The sequence below is a fragment of the Arachis stenosperma genome, chromosome 2, assembly GCF_014773155.1.
Source record: "Arachis stenosperma cultivar V10309 chromosome 2, arast.V10309.gnm1.PFL2, whole genome shotgun sequence".
NCBI classification, from domain to species: domain Eukaryota; kingdom Viridiplantae; phylum Streptophyta; class Magnoliopsida; order Fabales; family Fabaceae; genus Arachis; species Arachis stenosperma.
The window spans coordinates 49,056,475-49,066,126 of record NC_080378.1 but is presented as its reverse complement, the minus strand read 5'-3'; the positions used below and the strand labels follow the sequence as shown (position 1 = coordinate 49,066,126).

Sequence of the window (9,652 nt, the reverse complement as noted above, 5' to 3'; positions counted from 1 at the left end):
CCGCCCAATCGCCGCCTATGCTGCCAGATCCGTTGCGGTCAGCTGCCACGAGGTCGCCGTCAAGCCGCGTCGAAGGGGGAGCACCGTCGCCGTGTCTCCGTCGCCTCTGAAGACGTCGGTTGTCACTGCTACTGAGAGGCCACCGCTGCTGCCTCCATTTCCGACACAGATACCCTCTGCCACTAGAAGGTCGCCGGAATCAGGTAGAACTGCCGTTCTGATTCTGCTCTGTTTGGTTGATGTTTTGGTCGCCATTCCAGCGCCGATGCCGTTGTTAGGGTCGCCGGTAAACCTTGCCGGTAAGGGTTTTAAAGTTTTGGCTTCTGTCCTTTTGGAATTTTGGAAAGATTGTTGATACTGCGTGGTGGTGGCACAGTTGATATTATCACAGATTCGGGCTACCGCCGTCGCTCGGAAGTTATTGACGGAGCCGCTGCCGGGTCGATTTGGAGTTGCGGCTGCTTCGTTTTGTTAATTTAGTGAGTATTTCTATTTCGAAAGCCTCGCGTTAGTATTTTGTTGTGTTCGGTTAATGAATATGAGTTTTGGTAACGGGGGGTCGAGTCCTAATTATTATGTATTGCGATTAGAGTCGTGGTTGTTAAGAAAACAAGTGGAGCCAAGGTTCTGATTGCCAGTGGTTTCGGGCTGAGCAAAAAGGAATCAGTTAACGAGCTTGGGTTATAGTTTCAATTTGTCGAGGTAGGGGCGCTTTCCAAACACTATATTTTATGTATTGGAATTATTACATATGGATACTGATGTGAGATATTGTGTATTTGGTGATTGTATCTGCCTTATGTATTATTTGATTGACTCTTATGATTATGGATGTTGATTTGGCTGAATTGTTGTACGACTTGTGAAATGTAATGTTTTGAAGTTGATTCTTTAAAGCTTTGAAATTGAGTCTAATCCGTTGAGGATTGATTTGAGTTAATTTTCTTGGGAATGTGAAAAATTAAATGTACTCTTGAATTCAGCCTGGTTTATTTTAATTGACTTGGTTTTGGCCAAATGATTTATTGCTGAACCGATTCTTTAAAGCTTTGGGAATGAGTTAAATCGGTTGATATTGAGTTGATTTTTAAATGGTTCCCTTGAGATACGCCACTGAGGCGACTGTTGGATTTAGCTTGCTTTTGAATTGATTTCTGGTTTTGAGCTGTTGAAAAGGAAAGAGAAACGGTTTAGTTGGGACCCGAATCGGGTGGCAAAACTCCAAGTTTTAGGGGAGGTGCTGCCGAAATTTCTATAAAATCTTAGTCTTGTTTGAAAGGTTATTTAAAAAGGGTTGGATTTGAGAAATTGTATTATTTGATTTATTAAGAGGATATTTATGTTTTCAAGCTTAATTTATTTAATGAACTTTATGCGTTGAGTTTGGCTCATTTAGAAATGAACTATTTTTACCGTTTGAATCACTGAAGGAAAGAATGATGCTCTAATATTGATTTCAATATAAAAAGGAGCTTTTAGTGATTTTAAAGGAATCTAGACTTTTAATTGAGTAATTAAGTTTGAGGCATTTTGGAAGAGTTAGAAAAATGGATTCCAAAAAGAAACCTGAAAGTGGTTTGATTCAAATGAACCGGTCCCGTTTCAAATGAGTTGATTTTTGGACCGGGTTGGAACTTGTGATTTTGTATGGCCGGTTTTATAGTAAATTCAGTTTTATTTACTTGAACCGAGAATCTATGATTTTAAGAGTTTCAATGAATTTTAAGGAATTTATATAAGTTGACCTTCCCTAAAGACTCGGGACTCTGGCGAGAAACTTTTGTTATAAAATCCCATTGTTGGATGGGTGATTTTGAATGTTCCCAAAATGAATCTTTAACTTTCCATGGTTTTGGAAGTTTTGGAAAGAGAATGTTGAGAGTGGCTTTATTTTAAAAAGGGAACTCACTTTTAGAAAATTTGGCTTATGAGCCTGAGATGATTTGAGAAATGAAATCCTTTAAAGCCAAGACTGAAAAGAGTTGAAATTTGATTTCAAAGTGAAATGGCTTGAGAAAAGTGATTTATGGCTTAAATGCCGGTTTTATGAATTTGATGATGTTGAATATGGAAGTGCTTTTTTGTTATGGGCCGGAAAGGCTGTGTATGATTATGAATATTGGCTGGTTCTGGATTGAACCGTGAGCCGAAATAGTTGTGTATGATATTGTTTTATGGCTGATTGCCGAATGAGTTGTGGGCCGTATGGCTGACTATGAATTATGAATTTAAGCCGAAGGGCTGTATTTATTGATAAATTGGTTGGTTCCGAATTGAACCATGAGCCGGATGGCTGAGATGGATGGTGATCCATGATTGAATATAAATGCATGTATGCAATTGAATGATTTGTGAATTTAAGCCGAATGGCTGAGATGAAAGTTGTAAGCGAGTATGCTTGTGTTTTCTCTCTGTTGTAAGGGTGACAGGGCACCGATACCCTCTAATGGCGACAGGGCGCAGATACCCTCTAATGGCGACAGGGCGCAGATACCCTCTAATGGCGACAAGGCGCAAATACCCTCTAATGATAATAATGCGCAACAGAGAGACTGTATCCGGGTTAGCTACCGGACACGTCGGGTTGGCTTGGTAACCGACAGATGATATCATCAGCCACTAGGGACAGGCATGCATCATATGCATCTATGTGACATTGTTTGGGTGTGCATATTATACTTGGTTTGCCTATGTGATTATTTGCTAATTGTCCTACTTGCAATAACTGTTTATTTGTGCTTGCATCTTCCTATTTGTGTTTTCTACTGGGACTCTATTGGATCGTGGTGATTTGATTGATGGATGGATTGTTTGGGCCTAGGGCCGTGGTTGAAGTGATATGGACCGATGGTTGGTTTCGATTTTCTGTTTCTGATTTGGAAAAAATATGAAAGGTGGTGCGCGAAATTGTGAATAATACTTTTCACAACTCTCATAATCCCTGGTCATGAACTCCAAAAACTTGGTGGTTCAATTCCATGGCATTACACAACTTCGCACAACTAACCAGCAAGTGCACTGGGTCGTCCAAGTAATACCTTACGTGAGTAAGGGTCGATCCCACGGAGATTGTTAGCATTGAAGCAAGCTATGGTCATCTTGTAAATCTTAGTCAGGCAAACTCAAATGTATATGATGATGAACGAAAATAATATAAAAGATAAAGATAGTGATACTTATGTATATCATTGGTGTAAGAGCTTCAGACAAGCGTATGAAGATGCCTTCCCTTCCGTCTCTCTGCTTTCCTACTGCCTTCATCCAATCCTTCTTACTCCTTTCCATGGCAAGCTTGTGTAGGGTTTCACCATTGTCAGTGGCTACCTCCCATCCTCTCAGTGAAAGCGATTGCATATGTCCTGTCACGGCATAGCGGAATTCAGCTGTCGGTTCTCGGTCAGGCCGGAATAATATCCATTGATACTTTTGCGTCTGTCACTAACGCCCTAGCCTGCTAGGAGTTTGAAGCACGTCACAGTCATTCAGTCATTGAATCCTACTCAGAATACCACAGACAAGGTTAGACCTTCCGGATTCTCTCGAATGCTGCCATCAGTTCTTGCCTATACCACGAAGACTCTGATCTCACGGAATGGTTGGCTCGTTTGTCAGGCGAGCACTCGGTTGTCAGGCGATCAACCATGCATCGTGCAATCAGGAATCCAAGAGATATTCACTAAGCCTCAGATGCTTGTAGAACAAGAATGGTTGTCAGTCACCTTGTTCATGAGTGAGAATGGTGATGGGCGTCAATCATCACCTTCATCAAGTTTGAAGAACAAGTGATATCTTGGACAAAGAACAAGTGGAATTGAATGGAAGAACAATAGTAATTGCATTAATACTCGAGGTACAGCAGAGCTCCACACCTTAATCTATGGTGTGTAGAAACTCCACCGTTGAAAATACATAAGAACATGGTCTAGGCATGGCCGAATGGCCAGCCTCCCAAAGGTCTAAGATAGCATAAAACGAAGATAGCTACCAAAAGTCTCCCAAATACAATAGTAAAAGGTCCTACTTATAGAAAACTAGTACATAGATGAGTAAATGACATAAAAATCCACTTCCGGGCCCACTTGGTGTGTGCTTGGGCTGAGCAATGAAGCTTTTTCGTGTAGAGACTCTCCTTGGAGTTAAACACCAGCTTTAGTGCCAGTTTGGGCGTTTAACTCCCAATTAGGTGCCAGTTCCGGCGTTTAACGCTGGAATTTCTTGAGGTGACTTTAAACGCCGGTTTGGGCCATCAAATCTTGGGCAAAGTATGAACTATTATATATTGCTGGAAAGCCCAGGATGTCTACTTTCCAACGCCGTTGAGAGCGCGCCAATTGGGCTTCTTTAGCTCCAGAAAATCCATTTCGAGTGCAGGGAGGTCAGAATCCAACAGCATCTGCAGTCCTTTTGAGTCTCTGGATCAGATTTTTGCTCAGGTCCCTCAATTTCAGCCAGAAAATACCTGAAATCACAGAAAAACACACAAACTCATAGTAAAGTCCAGAAAAGTGAATTTTAACTAAAAACTAATAAAAATATACTAAAAACTAACTAGATCATACTAAAAATATACTAAAAATAATGCCAAAAAGCATACAAATTATCCGCTCATCACAACACCAAACTTAAATTGTTGCTTGTCCCCAAGCAACTGAAGATCAAATAAGATAAAAAGAAGAGAATATGCAATGAACTCCAAAAACATCTATGAAGATCAGTATTAATTAGATGAGCGGGGCTTTTATCTTTTTGCCTCTGAATAGTTTTGGCATCTCACTCTATCCCTTGTAATTCAGAATGATTGGCTTCTTTAGGAACTCAGAATCCAGATAGTGTTAATGATTCTCCTAGTAAAGTATGATGATTCTTGAACATAGCTATTTCTTGAGTCTTGGCCGTGACCCAAAGCACTCTGTCTTCCAGTATTACCACCGGATACATACATGCCACAGACACATAATTGGGTGAACCTTTTCAGATTGTGACTCAGCTTTGCTAAAGTCCCCAATTAGAGGTGTCCAGGGTTCTTAAGCACACTCTTATTTGCCTTGGATCACAACTTTATTTCTTTCTTTTTCTTTCTTTTTTTTTCGGTTTTTTTTTTTCGTTTGCTTTTTTTTTTCTTTTTTTTTTCTGCTTTTTCTTGCTTTAAGAATCATTTTTAATGATTTTTCAGATCCTCAGTAACATGTCTCCTTTTTCATCATTCTTTCAAGAGCCAACATTCATGAACCACAAGTTCAAAAGACATATGCACTGTTCAAGCATACATTCAGAGAACAAAAGTGTTGCCACCACATCAAAATAATTAAACTATTATAAAATTCAGAATTCATGCAATTCTTTCCTTTTCAATTAAGCACGTTTTTATTCAAGAAAGGTGATGGATTCATAGGACATTCATAACTTTAAGGCATAGACACTAAGACACTAATGATCACAAGACACAAACATGGACAAACATAAAGCATAAAAATCGAAAAACAGAAGAATAAAGAACAAGGAAATCAAGGAACGGGTCCACCTTAGTGATGGCGGCTCTTTCTTGCTCTTGAAGATCCTATGGAGTGCTTGAGCTCCTCAATGTCTCTTCCTTGTCTTTGTTGCTCCTCCCTCATGATTCTTTGGTCTTCTCTAATTTCATGGAGGAGAATGGAGTGTTCTTGATGCTCCACCCTTAGTTGTCCCATGTTGGAACTCAATTCTCCTAGGGAGGTGTTTAATTGCTCCCAATAATTTTGTGGAGGAAAGTGCATCCCTTGAGGTATCTCAGGGATCTCATGGTGAGAGGGGTCTCTTGTGTACTCCATCCTTTTCTTGGTGATGGGCTTGTCCTCATCAATGGGGGTATCTCCCTCTATGTCAACTCCAACTGAATAACAGAGGTGACAGATGAGATGAGGAAAGGCTAACCTTGCCAAAGTGGAGGTCTTGTCCGCCACCTTGTAGAGTTCTTGGGCTATGACCTCATGAACTTCTATTTCTTCTCCAATCATGATGCTATGGATCATGATAGCCCGGTCTATAGTAACTTCGGACCGGTTGCTAGTGGGAATGATTGAGCGTTGTATGAACTCTAACCATCCTCTAGCCACGGGCTTGAGGTCATGCCTTCTCAATTGAACCGGCTTTCCTCTTGAATCTTGCTTCCATTGTGCGCCCTCTTCACATATGGTTGTGAGGACTTGGTCCAACCTTTGATCAAAGTTGACCCTTCTAGTGTAAGGATGCTCATCTCCTTGCATCATAGGCAAGTTGAACGCCACCCTCACACTCTCCGGACTGAAATCCAAGTATTTCCCCCGAACCATAGTGAGATAATTCTTTGGATTCGGGTTCACACTTTGGTCATGGTTCTTGGTGATCCATGCATTGGCATAAAACTCTTGAACCATCAAGATTCCAACTTGTTGAATGGGGTTGGTAAGTACTTCCCAACCTCTTCTTCGGATCTCATGGCGGATCTCCGGATATTCACCCTTTTTGAGTGAAAAGGGGACCTCGGGGATCACCTTCTTCAAGGCCACAACTTCATAGAAGTGGTCTTGATGCACCCTTGAGATGAATCTATCCATCTCCCATGACTCGGAGGTGGAAGCTTTTGCCTTCCCTTTCCTCTTTTTAGAGGTTTCTCCGGCCTTGGATGCCATAAATGGTTATGGAAAAACGAAAAAGCAACGCTTTTACCACACCAAACTTAAAATGTTTGCTCGTCCTCGAGCAAAAGAAGAAAGAAGAGAGTAGAAGAAGAAGAAATGAGGAAGAGGGGGAAGGTGGTGTGTTCGGCCAAGAAGGGAAAGAAGGGGTGTTTAGGTTGTGTGAAAATGAAGGGTTGAAGAAGGGTATATATAGGAGAGAGGGGGGTAATGGTTCGGCCATTATGGGTAGGTTTGGGAGGGAAAGTGGTTTGAATTTGAAGGGTGAGGTTGGTGGGGTTTTATGAAGGGTGGATGTGAGTGGTGAAGAGAAAGATGGGATTTGATGGGTGAAGGGTTTTTGGGGAAGAGGTATTGAGGTGATTGGTGAATGGGGGGAAGAAGAGAGAGATTGATGGTGGGGTCCTGTGGGGTCCACAGATCCTGTGGTGTCAAGGAAAAGTCATCCCTGCACCAAATGTTGCTCAAAATCACGTTTTGAGCTATTTCTGGCGTTAAACGCCGGGCTGGTGCCCATTCCTGGCATTTAACGCCAGGTTGTTGCCCTTTACTGGCGTTTAACGCCAGTCTGGTGCCCCTTTCTGGCGTTAAACGCCCAGAATGGTGCCAGACTGGGCGTTAAACGCCCAACAGCTAGCATTACTGGCGTTTGAACGCCAGCTTCTTCTCCTCCAGGGTGTGCTATTTTTCTTCCTGTTTTTCATTCTGTTTTTGCTTTTTTCATTGTTTTTGTGACTTCTTATGATCATCAACCTACAAAAAAGATAAAATAACAAAAGAAAATAGTTAACTATAAAACATTGGGTTGCCTCCCAACAAGCGCTTCTTTAATGTCATTAGCTTAACAGAGGACTCTCATGGAGCCTCACAGATACTCAGAGCAATGTTGGAACCTCCCAACACCAAACTTAGAGTTTGAATGTGGGGGTTCAACACCAAACTTAGAGTTTGGTTGTGGCCTCCCAACACCAAACTTAGAGTTTGACTGTGGGGGCTCTGCTTGGCTCTGTTTTGAGAGAAGCTCTTCATGCTTCCTCTCCATGATGATAGAGGGATGTCCTTGGGCCTTAAACACCAAGGATTCTCCATTCACTTGAATGATCAACTCTCCTCTATCAACATCAATCACAGCCTTTGCTGTGGCTAGGAAGGTTCTGCCAAGGATGATGGATTCATCCATGCACTTCCCAGTCTCTAGGACTATGAAATCAGTAGGGATGTAATGGTCTTCAATCTTCACCAAAACATTCTCTACAAGTCCATGAGCTTGTTTTCTTTAATTGTCTGCCATCTCTAATGAGATTCTTGCAGCTTGCACCTCAAAGATCCCTAATTTCTCCATTACAGAGAGGGGCATGAGGTTTACACTTGACCCTAAGTCACACAAGGCCTTCTTGAAGGTCATTGTGCCTATGGTACAAGGTATAGAAAACTTCCCAGGATCTTGCCTCTTTTGAGGCAGTTTCTGCCTAGACAAGTTATCCAGTTCTTTGGTGAGCAAAGGTGGTTCATCCTCCCAAGTCTCATTTCCAAATAACTTGTCATTTAGCTTCATGATTGCTCCAAGGTATTTAGCAACTTGCTCTTCAGTGACATACTCATCCTCTTCAGAGGAAGAATACTCATCAGAGCTCATGAATGGCAGAAGTAAGTCCAATGGAATCTCTATGGTCTCATTTTGAGCCTCAGATTCCCATTGTTCCTCATTGAGGAACTCAGAGGAGATTGGTACACGCCCACTGAGGTCTTCCTCAGTGGCGTCCTCCTCCTCTCTTTCCTCTCCATATTCGGCCATGTCTATGGCTTTGCACTCTCCTTTTGGATTTTCTTCTGTATTACTTGGGAGAGTGCTAGGAGGGAGTTCAGTGACTTTCTTGCTCAGCTGACCCACTTGTCCTTCCAAATTTCTGATGGAGGACCTTGTTTCATTCATGAAACTTTGAGTGGTCTTTATTAGATCAGAGACCATTGTTGCTAAGTCAGAAGTATTCTGCTTAGAACTCTCTGTCTGTTGCTGAGAAGATGATGGAAAAGGCTTGCTATTGCTAAACCTGTTTCTTCCACCATTATTGTTATTGAAACCTTGTTGAGGTCTCTCTTGATTCTTCCATGAGAGATTTGGGTGATTTCTCCATGAAGAATTATAGGTGTTTCCATAGGGTTCTCCTAGGTAATTCACCTCTTCCATGGAAGGGTTCTCAGGATCATAAGCTTCTTCCTCAGATGAAGCATCCTTAGTACTGTTTGGTGCATTTTGCATTCCAGACAGACTTTGAGAAATCAAACTGACTTGTTGAGTCAATATCTTGTTCTGAGCCAATATGGCATTCAGAGTGTCAATCTCAAGAACTCCTTTCTTCTGACTAGTCCCATTGTTCACAGGATTCCTTTCAGAAGTGTACATGAATTGGTTATTTGCAACCATTTCAATCAATTCTTGAGCTTCTGCAGGCGTCTTCTTCAGATGAAGAGATCCTCCAGCAGAGCTATCCAAGGACATCTTAGATAGTTCAGAGAGACCATCATAGAAAATACCTATGATGCTCCATTCAGAAAGCATGTCTGAGGGACATCTTCTGATTAATTGTTTGTATCTTTCCCAAGCTTCATAGAGGGATTCTCCACCCTTCTGTCTGAAGGTTTGGACTTCCACTCTAAGCTTACTCCATCTTTGTGGTGGAAAGAACTTTGCCAAGAAGGCATTGACTAGCTTTTCCCAAGAGTCCAGGCTTTCTTTAGGTTGAGAATCCAACCATATTCTAGCTCTGTCTCTTACAGCAAAAGGGAATAGCATCAGTCTGTAGACCTCAGGGTTAACCCCATTAGTCTTGACTGTGTCACAGATTTGCAAGAATTCAGCTAAGAACTGATGAGGATCTTCCATTGGAAGTACATGGAACTTGCAATTCTGTTGCATTAGAGAAACTAATTGAGGCTTAAGCTCAAAGTTGTTTGCTCCAATGGCAGGGATAGAGATGGTTCTCCCATAAAAATCAGGA

The 9,652-nt window shown here is 41.7% G+C and overlaps 1 non-coding gene across 1 annotated transcript; it reads left to right on the top strand.

Annotated features, from left to right (window-relative positions):
* The first annotated feature begins 9,207 nt into the window (after positions 1–9,207).
* Positions 9,208–9,315, top strand: LOC130964674 (small nucleolar RNA R71). The gene has a single exon (XR_009080759.1). It is a non-coding gene; the product is annotated as a small nucleolar RNA R71 (small nucleolar RNA).
* Positions 9,316–9,652: the final 337 nt, after the last annotated feature.